Below are 17,907 nucleotides of genomic sequence, written 5' to 3'. Positions count from 1 at the left end.
AGTTGGCATAGGGGACCATCAAAAAGGCTGCATGGAAGGCAGGGAAAGATAACAGGGAGCAAGCAATCTCCATGCTTCCCTGCCTTCCACATGGCCTGCCGCTTGCCTGCCTTCACAAGCTGGGATGCTGGGAAGGCTGCGTGGAAGGCAGGGAAGCATGGCAGGGCTATGGGCCATGGGGAAGGGGGCAGGGGCAGGCAGCTAGTTAAGCTGTGACTCGCAAGCGTACCTGGCAGACAGATCGGGGCTCAGCACGTCAGGTAGGCAAATTGCAGAGCAGAGACTGGGGGGGGGGGGCATGTGCAATGCTTCTGCACATAAGCAAAATACAAGATGACAGCACCTAGGGTGCTGCTGATAGTATCGATATGGTCACGTATCCACCTCAGTTACTACCTATTTGGCCATACCGTACCGTACCGTACCGATATAAAACCCACCTCTGAAATAATATAATATTCCAAGTGTCTTAGACACATCAGATTCCCAATATTTTACCACCCATTTCCCTTTCCTTCCTATCACTGGTTTCTTTTAATTTTTGAAATTCCAAATTAGAAATCCTCAGAACAGTTGTGGGAATTAGCTATATCTAGTATAGTGAAGAGATGGACTTGGTGAAACTTCATAGCAGTTTTCCAATATTGGAGAAGAGGGGGTTGAACTATTCTCTAAAGCACCTAAGTGATGTAATGGAAGGAAGGAAGTAATGGATGGAAGATCATTAAACCTAATGATCTAGCCTAGAAATAAGGGGGGGGGGTGGAATTCTGACAGTGAGAACAGTTAATTAGTGGGATGACTTTCTTCCAGAGGTTGTGGGTGCTCCAGCACTGGAGTTATTCAAGAAGAGATTGGACAACCATTTGTCTGGAATAGTAGATTCCTTGCTCGATCAGGGGATTGGACTAGAAGACCTCCAAGGTCCTTTTCAACTGTGTTATTCTATTATTTTAAGAATTAATCTGTTGAAAAAGTGAAAGGAATTTAATATCTCAAATCCTCCCTATCCCGAATCATACCTGCTAAGGAGTAAATGTATACCAGTCTACCAGGTTTATATAAACACATGGATTATTTTTATTAGGTCACACTGAACATATTTTAGTGTTTCATTCCTAATGGTGCAATAGGCGTAGATGAATGTTTTAAAGAAGAAAGGAATGAAATAACAGAGCAAATGACCTTTTCAGTCTGTGCAGGGATTAAAATTATTACCTAACTACACTACTAAATGTAACCTACATTATGCCTAAAATGTAGAGATAAACAAAACAGAATGAAAGGAACAAATTAATGCTCTTTTCCAACAAACTACAGCATTTCCACTGTGTATAGCTTGGAATGTTTAATGAAGAAAAGAACTGATGGCTTAAAATAACTGCAATTAGAATTAAAAATTAATTGATTTTGAAAAAGTGATTCAGAGGAGTATTAAATTATTTCTGCTACAATCATTAAGCCTAGAGTTTAAAGAAATGAGGGAGATTTACCTCTAGTCTAGCTTCTTTGTAATACACCATAAACAGAGACACACAACACACACACACACAAACACACAAATATGTGGAAGTTATGAATAATTCTATGAGGTAAATCATGAACAGTCCTCCTTTTCACTGTAGAAAAACAAGTTATGGAAAGAATTGTGGAACATTTTAGCACTATTCCTTCCAAAAAGCTGTCTCCAGTTTAGTGTCATTGTGTCCTGTTAACTTCACCCCATCATGGCACCTATCCAGAGCTGACTTGACTGCTCATTTTTGGATGTTTTTGTTTTTGTACTGAGGGCAGGGCAGAGCAGACTCAAGAGATATTGCTGCTTGAAGTGAGGAAAAAAATGATACTCACTCTGCTGTGTGCCAAAACCAACACAGACAGGCAACCGATGTTCATTTTTGCTGGCTTCCAAAAGACAGTATATTTAAGACTCTGTCTTCTAACAAGATCTGTTTCCCAAGAAGATCATGTCACTCAATTTAACAGATGCTCAGCCTTGAGTAGAAGCAAGGCTAGAACTTGTGGCAATAGGTTGAAGAGCCAGGAGCCACTCTTATACTTTTTATCTGGGAGGATATTCTTCAAAATAGGTAATGGGATTTAGATAACCTTCTATACATACCCCACACACTACTATTTTCTTCTTCTATTTAAGGATGTTTTGGTTCATAAAACCACATAATGGTTTTGAGTTCTACATTATATCTCCCCAGTTAAGTGGTTATAATTCCTCACCATTCCTCTTTTATTTAGGAGGCAAAAAGGTATAGTTATGTTTTGAAGCTCCTCACATTTCCTATAATACTGTATCCTGTTTCCTCTATTCATGAAATCCTTCATTCTTGTTTAAAAGGGGGAAGACGGCGTCCCTCGTCTTTCGCTGGGAATAAAAAAATGTTCTTTAATAAATCTCTTTGCAAAAAGGCCAATCTACCATATAAGTAGTAGCTCAATAAGTATCTCTCCCTCTTCTTCTCCCTCTCCCTCTCTCTCTCTCTCTCCCTCCCTCTTCCTCCCCCTCCCTACTCCCTCTCTCTTCCTCTCTCTTCATTCTTTATTTCTATTTCTTTGTCACAAATGCCCACAAATGCCCACAAATTGCAGTGTCTCTGTATGCTGGTTTGTGTGTTCTCCAACACAACTGTCACAACGCTTCACTGAACGTACTTGCTCTCCCAACGGGGAGCTTACCTAACAGTAACTTCTTACAGTGGTAATTCTTGGCATGGCCTGTTGATGATTCTTAGACTGGCCAGGCACTGGACCATATACAAGATTAGTCATTTAGCAATAGCACAATATTTTAATAAAATTCTCAACCCTCAATTGGTTACTATCTATATATATGGGATTGGAAATAAGTTCCATTTACACCAATACTATAATCTTTAAGATTATATCATACCTGGGTTAATTGTTTTACACTTGAGGGGTACCAGAATTTGTAAACTAGCTTAGGATAAAGCAGTGTGTCTGAGGAGATCTGAAAGTCTATGAAACCTTAATGTTGTAGTTGTCATCAGTTGACAAATATGCAGATCTGAATCCAACACTGCTTCCATGTGATCATGCTTACAACTGAGAGGGCTTCTGAGGTAAATCCCAATTAAATTCAGAAAAAAAGCCATTTTATTTTGAAAGGCAATATTTATAAGCAAATATGCAGGTTCTCATTTTGAGGAGAACTCCTAAGCTATTAAGAATTAACTGTAGGTACTGAAGTTAATTTAAGAAAGAAATGGAAAAATCTTTCATAAAGATAAAAAAAAATAGCTACCAATAAGCAAAATCTGCTTCTAGCGCTTTTCAGAAGTATTAGAAGCATTTTCAGTATGATCTCATACCCTTTGAACTTTAGTTTATTTTAACATGCTTTTCTATTAGTCCTGTAAAGAAAAGGAATTGGCATGTGTCATGTTGTGCACCATGTATAAGAAACAAGAAGTATTGACCTTTTAACTATTCAGTAAGATACAGGAACATATATCTGTTTCTGTTTTGTATGCTGCCTGGACCAGTGAGGCATAACAAGGGTAGAGCAGCTGGCTTGGAATACTTTCTATTTTCATCTTATAACTCTTAGAGGCCTGTAAATACAAGTAGTCCTCAAATTATGATGGAAACTGAGAACCAAATTCCTGTTGTTAAGAGCCGAGGTGGCGCAGTGGTTAAATGCAGCACTGCAGGCTACTTCAGCTGACTACAGTTCTGCAGTTCGGCTGTTCAAATCTCACCGGCTCAGGGTTGACTTCCATCCTTCCGAGGTAAAATGAGGACCTGGATTGTTGTTGGGGGCAATATGCTGACTCTGTAAACTGCTTAGAGAGGCCTGAAAGCCCTATGAAGCGGTATATAAGTTTCACTGCTATTGCTATTGGTAGTTCAATTCTGACAAGGCTCAAAGTTGACTCAGCCTTCCATTCTTCCGAGATCAGTAAAATAAGAACCAGATTGTTGGGGAAAATATGCTGACATTGTAAGCCACTTAGAGAGGGCTGTAAAGCACTGTGAAGCAGTATATAAGTCTAAGTGCTATTTCTATGCAGTTATAAGGAATAAATCACTGGACTGCATCAGTTATCCACAGCAATGCCATCAGTCCTAATTAATGTTATTAACCAAATCTCATCAATTGTTAAGCGGGAAGTGATTCCATCCTAGAGCCTTGGTACAGTAAGAGGCTGCCTTCTCTTCAATTTCCCACCTTACCTATTACTTCCAATCTTTCCCCTTTTGGCTGTCTTGAATTCTGCTGCCTCTGCTGGCCTTGCTGGCCTGCTGGCTGGCTGGCCTTGCAGCCCACCCCATGATTTAAAAAAATAACTCCTATCCTTAGATATTAATTGGAATTAATCGGTAGAGAAAATCCATTTGCTAAATCCATTGTGTGGATATTTCAAACAAAGACTGATTCACAGTCATCTGGGAACAATCTGGACATGTTTCCTTCTTGCTGAAAATATAAAAATGAGAGAATGCTGACTCTAGCTATCTCCTATCTGGAGTAAAAAAAAAGTCAAGCAATTTGATTCTGTAAATTCAAGCATTATTTTTCTTAAGCTGATAGTTTGGAAAACAGGGAAAATCAAATTAGATAACAGCTGCCGGTACACAAGAGAAACTTCAATCATCTAACCTTGAACCGAGTTATTAATATTCAGAAATAGTTGCTATCTTTTAAAAGAAAAGTTAAAACACTCTGGTATTCTCCGCAGAGACTGAGATTTAAGGATAGTTTAGAATGTCTCTGTTCTCTCTCCAAAGACAGAGGCATTTCAGTGTCATCTTCCCTCTTTTGAGACCTGCATTATTAGTTCATCCTTCCTTTGCTTCCTAGCATGAGAACATTGCAACATTTTGTAGAAAAGTTAAATAGGGTCTAAAAATAAATGTTTAAACATTTTAAAAAGAATATTTAGAGATAACACAGAAAAAGTTCTGAACACATTTCTCATGTTCCTCCAGCCAGCTTCTGTCCACATACCCACTAGATCTTTCTGCCAATCTCTAGCTTCAAGGCTTGGATCTGCATGAATGGCCTTTGAACTAGCCTACCATTGGCTGTCTTTTCCTGATGGTTTCCTCTTCACTAATCCTTGTGTTTTTCTTTCGCTTTCCCAGATGGTTGCACACATGGATGCCTTCATCCCTCCATTTCCATATTATCTACTTTGACACTAACGTTATTAACTAACGTTATTATTTTTTCCTCTTTTTTGGCCCACATGACACCAGCCTAGCTACAGTGCTACAGTAGTTAAATAGATAAAGTTTTTCTTTTGGTCTTACTCATCTGTAAGTCCATAGAAACTTTGTAGCAAGAACAAACTGATAATTCAAGTTCATAGAAACTAAGTAACAGAATTTCTATGTTGCAATGTAAGACATTAATAGAAGGGAGGGGCTGAAGGAGGTTGGGAGGGAGGGAGGTTTTACAATACTGTAGATGGTGGGAAAGAAAGGGATGCATGCTTCATCCAGCCTAGATGAAAATTGATAGGGTTCCTTTTTAGGGACAGAAAAGTTACATGGAACATGAGCTTCCAGCAGGGGTGAAATCCAGCAGGTTCTGACAGGTTCTGGAGACATCTTGAATAATTCGGAGAACCAGTAGCAGAAAATTTGAATAGTACAGAGAACTGGCAGATGCCATCTCTGGCTGGCCCCAGAGTAGAGTGGGAATGGAGATTTTGCAGTATCTTTCTCCTGGAGTGGGGTGGGAATGGGGATTTTGCAGTATCCTTCCCCTGCCACGCCCACCAAGCCATGTCCACCAATCCACACCACCACCATCAAGCCATGTCCACAGAACAAGTAGTTTAAAAAAAGTTGAATTTCACCACTGGCTTCCAGGGTTAAAAGTAGTTTTATGACTAAATGGGTCATTACTAAATAACCATAGGATCTGTTTAAAGATTAAACAAAAGAAGCAACTGCTGATTTCTAGAGAACACAGCAGTCCAGAACAAGGGTGATTATTAGATTTTGGAGGAGTGGTCTCATGTCCAGGACAGAAGCCAGTAAATCCTGGGGCCACTCATAGAATGAAATTAGAGTATTGGAGATAATCCACTCTGGAGAGCTTGTTAGCTTGGATCAAAAAGCAAAGTTTTGTTTAAAAAAAAAAATGGCCACAGGCCACATTTCCAAGTGGCTGGGAGTGAAAGGAAGCTATCATAATCTGTACCTGCATTCAGAAATTGGTGAGTAACTTATATAGGTATTAAGCCAAGCAGAAATCTGTTTGAAATCTCTATGAATCTGTCAAAAGAATTTTGCACAGGAATTTTTAATGGGAACATGATAATCTACTGACAGAGCACTAAAAAAGCCCTACATGCATTTACATGTATTTATACAAAACATTTGCTTCTATCAGGTTAGCCATCTATCCAAAAGTCTCCAATTCAATCTTCACCCTCCATTAAGGGGAGTATTTGGTGGATATTTTCAGCTGAAGGCATTTGGAAGGAGAAAAAGACAATATACCCAGAAAAACATGTATCCTGTACATATGAATGTCATTTGGCATCATTCTGCCTATGACAAGATCAATATTGGCAAAGAGAGTAGCAAGATTCATGCTTGCATAGGTTTCTGGTAGTCACCGTGAACTGCATTTTAACTTGACTATAAGGAATATTCTCCCTCCTCCTTGTCTCTTTCACAGTTGTGACATAGAATAACTTGGTTTCCATCTCCATCACATATCTTAACAGCTGGTGAGGCAAGTGGTTTAGATGTCACATCAAACAATCCTACCTGCCAGTTCTCCTTTCTTCTTATTTTAATAGAGCCAGTTTGGTATATGATGAAAATACTGGATTGGAAACTGTAAGTACTAGTCTTCCCATAGGCATGAAAACAGTGTAGATGGCTTTGGATCAGTCACTATCTCTTCACCTCCCAAGGTTTTTGTTGTGGGGAAAACAATGAAGGAAAATTATCTAAGTGGCTGGAGTTGTATAAAACAAAGGCAGCATATAAATCTAATTATTAAGAAATCATTTTATAATGTTTTCATAGAAAACTATATATTTCTATTGCACAAAACTACCAAATTATTATTGAAATTGAATTTCTATTTTTTTTAGTTCATGTGATTTTAGTTTGATACAGTCTGAATCAGCCTTAAGCTTGCTCTCTCTCCATTATTTCCTCTTCAGGACTATTTCTTACACAGTAAACCATGGATGGGCTGGGATTGCAACAGCAAACTATAGTTGATAATGAAATGAAATATATACAATAAAAAGCAAATATCTCCACCAAATTTTATTTCCTATTATATTCTATTCAGAAATGAGAAAGAAAAGATGTTTTCCTTTCTGCATCATAGAAAGACCCACTTCTGTATGTGTTCAGGTTATATTCTTATAGTTAAGTGAAACATATTTCATTAACAAGACAACATCCTTGACTTAGTATTCTACAGTGATTATTATAATACATGTGTTATACAAATTGTTTTCTTAAAGAAATGAAGTGATTCTATTTCTTTTATTGACTAGAATGGCAATTTTTGAAAGCAATGTAAAGTTTGTTCCTTGGCCATAGAAGGGCCATACATTATTTTTAGAGCCAATTTCCATACTGTTTCATAAATTTCCTAAATTGTGGTGTGCTACCATACCCCAAATTTAGACGTATACTTATAATAGAAGAGTAGCACTCAAGCTATGACCATACCAATAATGGCCTCTGACAAATTCATCTAGCAATTATGTCACATTAGCTGAGAGTAGCATGCTGACATTTCATGCAGAAGCATTGGTATTGAGTTAGTATCAGGCTGAATATTTCAAAATAGTACAATAATGCCATGTTTCTCCGAAAATAAGACAGGGTCTTATTTTCTTTTGACCCCTGAAATAAGTACTTGGCCTTATTTTTGGGGAGGTCTTACTATCTTTGAGGTGTAGGAGTGGTGAGTGTGGTCACCTCATGGCTGCTGCTGTGTTGCAATATTTTCAGGGAGGGCTTATTTTCAGGGGAGGGCTTATTTTAGTGTACACACTCAAAAGCCTGATTGGGCTTATTAATTGGGAAGGTCTTATTTTTGGGAAAACAGGAATTGTATGCAATCTTGATACTGCTTTGTTGTTATCCTATTATGTATTCCATTAGCTTGAACACTGGCATACTTCCTTCTGCTGTGCTAGAGAATGTCCCAGAACAAAACAGATACAGACATTTCCAGAGTAGTTTCTCTACATGAGTCACATTTGTGTTTTATGGATGCTCTTCAGATCTAATTGTTACTCTCTGTAATGTTCTTTGTTTATTCAAAACAGTATCTCCCACCTTTCAAAACAAATATTTATCAAAGGTGATTAACCAAAACCTGTATTTAAAATGTTAAATTAAAAGCAGCAGCATAACATACACCACAAATCTTTGTTTACATTAAAATAATTGATAGATGAAACAAATAAGATTAATTTAAAATGATCATTTCAGCATCGATGTTAGGTGTCAAAGTAATTTCATCTGATACGAGAAAGGCAATGAAGTAGGAACCAAACCTGTGGTGACAAAAATATGGAGACGATATGCCCCACCTCTATTTAACTCCTTCTTAAAGGATAGGTAATGTGTAACAATTAATGAGAAATAAACCAAAGTCCACTCAACTTTGCATGGAAGATAGATCAGAAAATAGTTTCTAATCTGTATGCAAATTAGTTTGAATTAAAGTATTGAAGCTTAACAAAGCAGTCTAAATTGTCTAAATCTTTGTGCCCAGGTGCTATGATTTATTCACTGTTGTGACAAGATGGTGAGATGCTGTGCATAAACATGAAAAAAATCTGCTATATCAGTCCACCCAGTTATCATAATGATGTTTTATCTCCCTTGTTGGCTGCCTAGTTACTGAAGTTTGCATGGCAGAGTGTAAATAAATTAATAAAATATGCTACACAAGAAAAATAGAGTAAATAGCAAAAGGAAAAAAAAATAACAATGCTAGATGTGATGTAGCATAACAAGAATCAGCACAAAGCTGCAGGGGACCTTGAAGGTCTTCTAGTCCAGCCCCCTGCTGAAGTCAGACCCTATACAATAAAATCAAAACCTAACAAGAAGAAAAATATATTTTAAGAGACAAAGATTAAATGCTAGTTTAACATCAACCACAATCCTGAAGATAGCATTTAAAATGAACAAATAGGCACCCCACTATGCAGCAACAAAATTATAGTCCATCGGTTCACAAGAAATCGGACTACAGCTCAGTAACAACAACCAGCTACTCAAACTACCAAACAAGCCTAAACCAGACCATGATTTAGAAGCATCCAGATAAACAACTCTAATCCTAATCTGCATCACACAAGCAGTACTTAACTATATTCCAACAGCATCAGACAGCCAATCAAACAGTCCGGAATCAGACCATGACTCAAAAACATCGAACAAACAATGTTCAAACTAATTTGCATCTCATAAAATGGTATTTAAAGACCTGTGTTCTGACAGTCAAGCACATATAAATAGAACAAACAAACAAACAAACAACTCAAAATGCACTGATATCTGATGTCTCTTCAAATGATGATTTTTTGTTTGATTGATTGATTTAATTTATATTGCTGCCTATTCACCCAGGTGGTTTACACAATATAAAACCACATTTAAAACCATAAAACTAATAAAAATAATCAAATACATTAATATAGTATAATATAATAAAATCACACTCCACCCCACCCCCCGCCCCAACCTTGGTGACAGCAGATCACACAATACATTTAATGGGCTCCATCCCGCTTTGGGTTTTCCAGGCCCGCTGGCAGAACCAGGTCTTTAGTGCCTTCTGGAAGAGTATTAGAGCGTGGGCTATTCTAAACTCTGGGGGAATGATCTTCCAGAGAGAGGGAGCCACCATAGAGAAGGTCTTTCTTCTGGGTCCTACAGGTGTATCTCCCTCAGGGATGGGACTTGCAAAATTTCCTGCCTCCCTTCCCCTGGATGGGTTAGGTAAATGAAAGGTTTGCAACCACATTGCCAAGCTTGGAGCTCAAACCAAGTGCCTATCTAGTTTAACAGTTTGTTTAAATGTTTTATATAGCTGTCCAACTTACACCAGTAGTTCTCACAGTGAACAAGCAGATACTGTGAAACAAGCAGATATCAAGTGAAGCCCACAAGCAGACTATAAAGATAACAGGATTGTCCAAGTTATCTTCCCCTACAGTTCATAGTCAGAGGCATATGTCTCTGACTGTAAAGATAATACATTGTTATAAATGACCTCATGTTACTGTCAAGCATCTCAATGTAAATACTATAGTAATAAATATTATAGCTACTATAATATATAGTAACAAATACTATAAAATAGTGCCATCGTTATATTCATATTTTACATTAATATTGTCTATGCCTCTGTGATTAAGGTAAGCATTTTATCATTGGGCTGGAGGACCTAGTGTGAAACATCCCATAAGCCTGACCCTGGAAGCTAGTTTAAATATTTTTTTATCTCCTTTTCCACAAAAGATACCCAGAGCAATTCAGAAAAAAAAAAGTCAAGCCAATATCAAAGCACAATTAATTATGCATTAGCTGCAAATAAAGAAACGAAATAATGACAAAACCTGCAAATGCCAATCACTGATTAAATGTCTAGGAAAAAGACCACTTTTCATGGATTGCCTGCAAAGAGTGAGACAATCAATGAGAGGCTGTCAGTACTAGACAATCCTGAGGAATTGGTTATGTAAATGGCATTCTGCACCCTCTTTTCTGAAGTAATTCTCAAGAGTGGTTTCAAAAATGTGTCTATCAGGTTGAAGGCACCCACACATTTTCCATGTCTATGTGGTTGATTTCACCTTCTCTTTACAGAGGACATAGGAATTGCTGAGAAGGGTCTTTTTATCCAATGGGAGTCACTATTTCCTTACTTGCCGGGTTGGCTGGGGGAATTCTGGGAATTGAAGTCCACAGATCTTAATGTTGCCAAGGTTGAGAAACACTGCTTTAGATAAACCACTCCAAGTTTTTTTTTTGATGCTCCTTTCCTCCACCCCTCCCTCCATAAAGGAACAAATTAGCCACTTAGCAGGAGCTGCAGATTGAAAAATAATAATTAGAATGTCTCCTTATTAGTTTTGATGGCATTTTTTGAAAAAAGGAAAAAGACATTTTAGATGAATTTAAGGATATTTTAAAAATATCTTGAAGCATCACAGGGAGAGGTAGTGGCACATTTCTGAAGCTCAAAACAACAACAAGTTACTTTATTACAGTCAGAGACCCACATAAAGAAAATGGGATACAAACAATAATTCTAAAAGTTAAATGATATAAAAAAGTTATACAAGGTTAAAAAGCATAAAATACAATATATAGATGATATATTAGATGGATATGGAATAGGGATATGAATAAAGATACATATATAAAAGATAGAAGTCTGTAAAAAGCTATAAAATAAAATTTAAAATATTAAACAAATACAGGGGAACATATTTACCTGGCAGGAGAGGTATCATGGAGGAAGATATGATAGAAGTCATCTCTGGATCAGAATACTTTTTCATCCAGCAAATTCTGTCAAGCAGAAAAGCTTCAACCTCCTAAAGCAGGTGTGTCAAACTCACGTCATCACGGTGTCATCATGTGCCATAATTGGAACTTCCCCTCCCTTCGTTAAATCGGATGTGGGCATGGCCAGAATGTGACACTCCCAGCCCACAGGCCATGAATTTGACACCCCTGTTCTAGAGACTCTTTCAAACCTTCATACTAGGAAGGCACTTCAAGAAGATAACCTGACTTTATAAAGGACTTGCTTCATAATCCCAGGGTGGAATCACTTTCAGCCTCATTCAGGTACCTATCAGCTATCAAAACAGTTTGGAGCAGTCAGTCTCCTCTGTGTTCCTGTGTACTATCCCTCATTGCAGATCCTTTACTATTTTAATTAATATAAACCTTTTATCAATTTTATGTCATCTTCATGGTAGATGGCCAGATAAACCATTCAACCTGGAGGATGCATAGTGAAGTGAAAATATCTGACTTTAGGATTTATGAATAACTCCTTTTTTTCCAGCACAAAGCACAATTACTGTTGATTTGGTCAAAATTGGAGATGAGAAAAATATCATTTGGGTTGCATATTCAAGCAAATTTACATAAATCATATTTCCTAACATGAATTAATAGAAGCTAGATACAGTTGTGGGCCAGGGTTCATTCTCCGAGTTTCTGGGTTGGTTTCCAAATGTTTCATTACTAGGCTAGATTACACCCTGAGCAGAGTTTAGGGGATATTTATATCTGTGGTCTTCTGCTTATAAAGGCTTTGTGTGGTCAGTAGGTCTTGTGAGGGGAGGTCATGTCAGATGAGGGTCTTAAGATGGGTCTTTTTTCTGGGTCAGGTGTGGGTAACTGGGAGATGAAGTGCTGGTTGGGGGTTGCGTTGGTTAATTGAGGGTCAGTGCTATTGCTGGTTAGTTTGAATTTTGAAAGGTTCATAGACTGGTGGTTGGTCAATGTGTCTTTTGATGGAATGCCAGGTTTTGATGAACTCACTGTGTAGTGGGTGGTAGCATGGCCAATGATTCTTGTATTGCTAACGCAGAAGCTCAGAGAACAAACCTTCACCCTCATCTACATCCGAGCTATAGATATTCAACACTGTAACATAGATACAGTTGCCTTGGAAGTAAATGCATTTATTAGAAGGAAATGTATACAAAAGCAAACACATTTTAAAGAACATATAACAATGCATTTTAGATGGAGAACTGGATTCCAAAATGTCCTACAATGTCTTACAAAAATATTGACTAATATAGTCAATAGAACCAGGTTGGCACTGAGATATATAGTACCAGTGAGATAAACCATACAAAAAGAGGCTGGCATAGAACAGGTGGCATTTGATACTTTGCAAGTAAATTTTTGGAACAGTGTCTGTATCAGTAAGGTAACCTTTTGATCACTTTCTAGAGACTAATATCAACTAATTCAACAGGACAGAGCCCAGCCAAAATTAATGCTTGGTAGATGCATCAGAAGCCCTAATTCAAATCAGATTGGAGATTTTGATAGGACATCATCTTATGGTTTGTCCTTGCAAAATTGCATGCTTTTGAGGTCCAAGCAGGTTGACACATGGGACATATAAACACGAGGAAAAAAATAACGTTTTGAATTAATAAAACCATCAAGGATTCATCCAGATTTAAAGTTACATCCTTCATAGCATGGTGCAGTCCCTAAGGAAGTTAAACATGTGCTGAATTTTCCCCATTAATTTTTTTTCAGATCCAAAACAATAGAGTTATGCAAAGCTTTGAAGGAGTACTCAATTCAATGAAGCTTTGATCACACCAGAAAGAGGACCTGCTTCAAAGCTGTGAATTGAACTAAGTGGCTTTACTGTCTTTTGAAGAACTCCATAGATTTGATGGCTTTTCCCCTCTGCTTTTACAGTTGTTACAGGCAATATATAGTGCTGAAAAGCCTCTTCTCTAGCCAGTGAATTTCATCATCTTGTTAAATTCTCTCACTATGATAGCAATTTTTGAGGTGGCAAGGATAACGTTGCCCTGGGCGTCATCATTTTCTCTTTTCTCAACTTTTTAAAGGCAGCCAGCCATAAATCTTAATTTTGTTTTCTCTGATGCTAATGGAACAATACACAACTATGCGGTTCCTTACAACCCAGTTGGGAGCTTAATTCAGCTTTTGGATGTTGGCTAAAGTTTGATCAGCCCTTTATGTACAGTTGAGCTCAGCCTTACTTTTAAATTCTGCACAGTTATATCAGGTTTAAGTCTCTGGATAGTGAGCAAAAGGCTGCTGTAGAAATACAGACACTGATCTAGAAACCTATGGTTTTTGCAAGGTATCAAAAGTCGCTTGTTCTATGCCAGCTTCTTTTTCTGTGGCCCATCTCACTTGGACTACTGTATATATCTCAGTGCCAGCCTGGTTCTACTGACTCTGCTATTAACTGTCACAGAATATTGTCAGCCAGACACAATCCTGATCCAGCCTAGTTTTTCATTGAATTGGGTGAGGTCTTCCTCAGATGTGACCTCTTCTTGTCTTGTTTGTCCTACGTGTCAACCTGCTTGGACCCTAAAAAGCATGCAATTTCCCAAAGGCAAGCTAATATTCATTTCCAGCTAAATTTCAATCTGGTTATGCCATCTTTGAATCTCCAATATGATTTGAATCAAAGCTTCTGATCCATCTACTAAACGTGCATTACTTTGGATGGGATCTGCTCTGTTGAATCTGTTTTTGTCACACACGTGTAATAAGAAAACAATTGTTGCCTTTGATTGTCAGCAGTTTTTTTAAGTTTGTGTATGTTGAATTTAGAATTCTAGATAAGACAACATTGTCAATGTGCATAGTAACTTTCATTTTCATTGGGACAATTAGGAGGACATGTGTATATTTATAAAAACTCTCATAATATAATAGGCTTTATTTTTTTAAGAAACATAGCAACAATAACCCCAGCATAGTTTTGATCTTCTTTCTTAATATTACCCTTGCAGAAAAAAATTAAGTGTCCGCATTTAATTTTAAATCCATTCATAAATAAATAACAAAGCAACTTAAGAACCACTCTCCTAATTTGGAAAATGACCCATTTATATTTCCTTTAGCATCTCACAATTTTTCAAATATAGCAAGATATATTTTATCATATGCATCTCTTCTGCATTGTTATTGTTTCTTTCTTGAGTTCAAAAGGTTTCTGATTCAGTAATTTACTGTAATGTAAAAACCTAGCTTACCCAGTCTCAGTCAACTAAGAAATTAATTCAGTGTCATTCACTTGATCACCATAAGATATGTATTCAACCTTTAATATTTTTCTTCATTTTAATAGACATCCAAGATAAATGCATTTTTTCTCTTAATGATTACATTTATATGCATATGTGTATGTTGCATGTATGTGTTATTGTGTATATTCCCTAATTACAAATTATTTCATTTTGAAAATACACTGAATGAATAAACTTCTATTGCTTTATATGAAAACATGATTTAATATCATCATCATCATCATTAAAGTCATTGTCTACACATTGCAGGCTGAAGATCTCTTCTTCATGTTTCCATTAAATCTAAATTTTAATGTATGTTATTTAAAATACATATTTTACATATATTATTATTATTATTATTATTATTATTATTATTATTATTATTATTATTATTGGATTGTGTATACCGAGTGTCAACCTTGAACTTGGCCTGACTGAAGCCATTTACAGACTTCTGTGCTGACACAGTGGAGCTGAGGGACAGGGAGGGGGGGAATAGAGATAGTTGGGGTAATATAGTCAAAGCAAAATACTTTCTCTTAGGAACCAAGGACATTCCTGCAGGTGTTTGGAAGGAGGGGACTGATGCAGAGGTGGGTTGCTATCAGTCCGCATCAGTTTGGGTGAACTGGTAGTGGAAATTAGGACTGCGTTGCTGAACTGGTAGGGATGGCAGGCTGGCCCAGCCCCTGAACCAGTTCCCCAGTCACCCATGCCTTTGCCGGAATGTTTTTTAGTTATTTTTAATGTGCTGCGCAAGGTGGACCAATGTCACCTGGACTGATCCTGATTGGGCCATGTGTTTGGTTGTTTTGGGAAAGTGACAAAGTTTTACTTTTAATTAGGTGAAAACCACGGGAATATTCAGAGTCAGTTTTCACCAGCATGTGCTAATATGACATATCCAATAAACTTATTCTTTGAGGAATCTACCTGCCTCAGTTTGGTTTGCTATGCGTATGTTATTTGGAACCTGACACTAAGTGTGTCAGTACACTGCATGTACTTCTGAGTTGGTGGGGTGGAGACAACACTATATTAAACTGAGAAGGGATTAGTTAGATTACTGATTCTAGCTTGCACAGAATAAGCCTGAGGAAAAATTGGGCTTTGGCTCAGCATCTCATCTATTGGCTGAAAATGTGACAAAGCTGACTAATACTGTATTTAGCACTATCTGGAAATGCTGCCTGTGTCATATATACAACTAAATCTGGGAACATAATTTGCATATTTTCTATCTTACTAAAAAGTATTATTTGAAAGCTATATGTGACCTAAACCATGATGACATACAAAAATCAATATTAACAGATCTAACTGGTGTTAACTACATCATGTGGAAGATTATGAGTTGGAATGTAAGGATAGAAGGCAAAATAAAAGAATGGAATGAAAACAAGAAAGAAATCTATACATGTTGTTAGGCTATTTAAAAAAAAGAAGGATTTGTTAGATCTGAATGAAAGTGGTTTCATCCTGTGGAATGGAGTTGATGAATTATAGAACTGACGAATTAAAAGATTTCTTGGCAATCCTCTATGTTAGCTCCTTTCCAATGAAGGAATTTAAGCATATCCAAAAGATGGCCATATTGTTTTTCTTTAAAACATCCAGTAAAAGAAAGTTCACTTCCTCAGGCAGTCTCTTCTATTTTGAAGAGTTTTTATATTTAGGAAACTTTGCCAATATCCAGCTGAAAACTATGCTTCCTTGTAATTTAAAGTCATTGTTTCTTGTTTTGGCTTCTGGAACAATAGAACAATTATGTCATGTGTTCTATATGTCAATTCTTCAGACATTACATGGCAATTATCATATCTCACTAGGGTTTCTCCTCCAGAACAAAAATATCCCACTCTGCCCCCCCCCCTCCACTGTCTCCTACACATTTTTCCTTTCCTGTCCTTTATCATCTTGGTCGCTCTTTTTTGGGGACCAATATAATTACTTATCAATGTAAGTAATTTAACTGCAGTGCAAAAAGTATGTATAATGAAACAAGAAGAGATAAGGTTAAGAACAAAGAGGCAATACATTCATTTGTATTTTAAACAGGGAAAAATAGTGGCAATATAAAATAGAGACTGTATGTTGAGGTAATTTAGTTCCATGGAAAGAATGAGGATCAATACAAGAATGAGGATCAAAGTATTCTTTATTAACCAAGTGTGATTGGACAAGAAAGGAGTTTGTCTCCAGATGAGGACCATGTTGTAAAGGCTAGAAAAAACAGGAGAGGGGAAAAAGTAAGCGTCCAGATGATATTATCCCACTATTTCCCTGCAATTCTAGTGTTCACCTTACTAACATTGCTAGTCTTCCTTGTTCATTCATTGGTTATAATCAGCACCAATTGTTAATTGATGGGCTACCTTCTAAATGAAGATAAGATATATTATCATATATACTATATACTATAATTACAATACAGATTGAAAAAATATATATCTAGAAATGAAGACCTGAAATGAGAAACCTCAGGGACAGACCTTAAATAAATTGTCCTGGCTAATGTTTTTCACAAGGTAGTCTAGTTGGAAGAATTTCATCCTTCATATGGAATAGCAAAACAAGAGACCTCCAGTTCCTCTAATCTTCATATGTTCTTCATTTAATCTTGGCTCCCAAAATTCCTTTCTACCCCTTCCAGCCTGCTTTATTGATTACACTCAAAAGTAACAGATGATTCTCTAAGAACAAATATGAAATGTTGGCAAAGCTTCTTTCTTTTCTGTTATAACATGAAAACAGCACAGAGCCTAAGCTTATCCAAAGGATTGTTAAAAATAGATCTAAGTCAAAAATATTATTATATTAAATTGATATTAATAGTATGAAATATTGAAAGGATTCCAGAGATTTAATTCCATATAGCTTTCAAACCATAGTCCATGAAAAAGTGTCCCAGGTACAATAAAATTCTTCCTAAGACTAAAGAGAGGAATCATCCTTTAGAGAGGAATATCCAATGTTGTGTATCCTTTCCAGATTTCCATGGATCTTCTCAGTTTGATGTATTTGAAACTACAAACAAAACAAATCAAGGAGAACCAGAAAAACAGTCCATTGCTATAGCCTTATGTGTTTTTTTTTT

Source organism: Thamnophis sirtalis, unplaced genomic scaffold, assembly GCF_051295495.1.
Source record: "Thamnophis sirtalis isolate CommonGarterSnake01/CBP01778 unplaced genomic scaffold, rThaSir2_p1.2 scaffold_1, whole genome shotgun sequence".
NCBI lineage: Eukaryota > Metazoa > Chordata > Lepidosauria > Squamata > Natricidae > Thamnophis > Thamnophis sirtalis.
The sequence above is the reverse complement of the archived record's forward strand: the minus strand, read 5'-3'. Positions refer to the sequence as shown.